Here is a 3,096-nt window from a genome sequence, read left to right on the forward strand (position 1 = left end):
GGAAGCAAGTGGGAATCACTACTTAAACACTCCCCCACCGCCTCGATTTGAAAAAGAGGAACTTTTTCCGTACACTGGCCAATAGGCCATCTTAATCATTACTAATATGGATTTATACCCTAATAAACAAGTTTTTTATGTATGTTTGATTACTAAAAAGATGTTATTTCAACATAAATATTCATAATATTTGCTTTTGACGTCACAAGTAAGTTAAAGGACGAGCTGTTTGAACTTTCCCCCCCTTTTTTCGTGCAGTGAAAAGAGGAAAATGCCGCCTCTGTCCATGCATGTGGTCTCTAAGGGACGACACTGTCTCTCTACTACAAGATCAATGTCACTCAAGCAGCCGGAGCAAAGGAGGAGCTGCTTCTATTCCTCTATTAGCATCCGTGCTAAGAGTTCATGACCTCTGAATCAGACCTGCCATGGGAACCAAGTTCTGGGCGATAATCCGGGAGGTGACAGTGATGATGCTGATGACACACATTTCTCCACCATGAATAATTTAAATAAAACGTAATGTTTTATTTATTCATCTGCCTGCCAGGAGTTTATTGCAGTATATTCTATGTTATTTTCCTACGACTATGCAGAGAGTTTGGTCAGGGTTAAGTACTACTTGCATTTATCAATGCGGTTAAATCGAGGGCTTGGTGGTCCAGATGGGTTGATGTTGTTGAATCAACATCAATGTGCACAGGGTGCTTGATGTTAGCTCTATAAAATAAAATAAAATATTCGTTAAACATTGTGTTGAAACACCTTGAATAGCCTCGTTTGAAACTCTAAATGTAAATTTGAATACACAAAGACGGGACAATAACTCTGTCTATTCATTCCCGGTGAAAATATGTTTAATCTAAAATAATCAAAAGACCCCATTCAGATGCTTGCTTTTAAATCACCTGCAACATGCTCATGGGCCGCCTGTTAAGCTGAAGCATGAAACACTGCTGGGTTTCACGCCAGTGACGTCCTTGTAATTTAATGAGTCTTTCCTCTCTCAGTGTGTTGCTCTCTTTACAGGCACCACCTGAGCACCCAAACCTCCTCCAGCCTGTCACCCTGACCTTTACTAATGATTCTTCACCATGTTAATAAAGGTGAAATTGTCACTTAAGATTAGCCGTTGTCTGGTGTTTCTTGCAGCAGGCGACATTGTCTGAAAACTCCTCATTAAAACTGGCTTTTTTTAAATCCTATTGAGAAATGTAGTATTTTCTGTAGTCATTTTTCCTAGAAGGTGCTGTTTTTTCTTACAGTATGACAGGCTTTTTATTCAATATATTTTATAATTTTCTTTAATAAAATGTAAATGTATATGAAATTAGCCTAAATGTATATGGAGACCAACACTGAGGTAATTTCCTCAGTATTTTTTCTGGGGCTTCAGAATTTTTTTAGCAACCTGTTGGGAGTTCAAACCCTATAATTTAAAACTACTGGTTACACTTTACTGTGTAAGTCCTGCTATTTAGAATTTATAAACAGTGTATGAACATATGGTTTAGGACACATTGTAAAAAAAATTAAAAAATACAGCATTTCTCACCAGAATATTATTCCTGACTGTTGACTAAAAAAAGTATCTGATATCTTATAATATTTATAATATATATATTAGGCCGCAACAATCACAAACGTATTTCTTCAAAATAAAAGTCTTAGATAATAAAAACTCACAATTCGACTGAGATGAGAGAGAAGCAGGTACTGACAAACAACGTGTCAACAGCGTGTCTCACATAACTGACGATGTATTTATTTATTCGATAGTCGTTATTATGTGTTTACAACGAGGTGCGTCACAAAAGGATTCTGTCAGAAGTGGGATTCGAACCCACGCCTCCAGAGGAGACTGCGACCTGAACGCAGCGCCTTAGACCGCTCGGCCATCCTGACATGAACATCACCGTAATTACATGTTTACTTAAACACAACATAGTTCCGTGTGAATTACCGTTTGATATAACTCGTTTTCGCTACAAGTAGTTTTGAGGTAAACGTTACTATGATTGTTTAGCTAGTGTGTGTTCGTGGTCTGTGTTTCACTGTTAGGAGTCCAAGATGGATAGTATAAAGTTTTATGGGATGCCTCATCAGAATACCTACCAGTTTATTTTGCACTTCAGACACTATTTACAGTCTAATCAACATTTCCCCACATGATCAATTGATGTTTGAGAAACACAAATAAAAAGACATATTAGATGGTAACAGACAGACAGGACAGCATGAATAAATTATAAAAAATTAAAAAAATAAAAAGTCATGGGCACCATCCTACTGAAACTATTATTCTTGTCATTTTAATTGGTCTAAGAAGTTTTTTTCTTCATGGAGACCGTGACAGTCCTAAACTCTGCTGGACCGTCTAAAAAACTCCCTGCAGCTAGAACCCCAGCAGCGAGTCTTCTCCGTGATTGGCTCAGATGTCGCATGCCTTTCATGCTGAAAATCTCAAACCTGGCAACCCCTCCCTCCCTTATCTGCATGCACATATATACCCGCGTGGATCCAAAACTAAACAGTGGTTTAATCAAGCTGCCACGTCGGGTTTAGGTTTACGACATGACAGCAGCATCTGGTTGTTTGGTGATTATCTGCTAAAATCTGCACGTGTAAAATGAGCAACAACAACAAAAAATCCAGTAAAAGATTATGAGAGAGAGAGACACACACACACAGACACTCACACAAACAAACACAGGCTTACCTGCTCCGGCTCTGGCGTACTCAGCACTAATGACTGTGTGATTGGATTATCCGGGCTTTTAGCAGGACCACAGCTGCAGCTGACAGAGAAGCTAACCTGCAAAGGCCAAGCTGGGGTCAACAAGAGGTCGTGACCTTTGCATAAGACGAGGCCTTGGTCGGGGCGGCAGAAGAGAGGCAGGGAAAAGAGGATGGTGTGGGGTTTTTTGTTTGTTAGCAGAATGGTGACAGACAGGATCTGTGTTTCTGAGAATCCAAAGTGGGGGATGCTGGAAAGAGAGGAGGGACGGAGGATGGATGGTGTTTGGAAGAGGGAGACGGGATGCGCTGTGACAGAAGAGCCTCGCAGACACTGACGGCCTCCCGGTGACTCCACTG

The 3,096-nt window shown here is 40.2% G+C and overlaps 1 non-coding gene across 1 annotated transcript; it reads right to left on the reverse strand.

The window, feature by feature from the left end:
- Nucleotides 1–1,822: 1,822 nt before the first annotated feature.
- On the reverse strand, nucleotides 1,823–1,905 carry trnal-cag (transfer RNA leucine (anticodon CAG)). The gene has a single exon. It is a non-coding gene; the product is annotated as a tRNA-Leu (tRNA).
- Between the last annotated feature and the right edge of the window lie 1,191 nt (nucleotides 1,906–3,096).

The sequence above is a fragment of the Anarhichas minor genome, unplaced genomic scaffold (genome assembly GCF_050575085.1).
Source record: "Anarhichas minor isolate MPS153535 unplaced genomic scaffold, ASM5057508v1 ptg000016l, whole genome shotgun sequence".
NCBI lineage: Eukaryota > Metazoa > Chordata > Actinopteri > Perciformes > Anarhichadidae > Anarhichas > Anarhichas minor.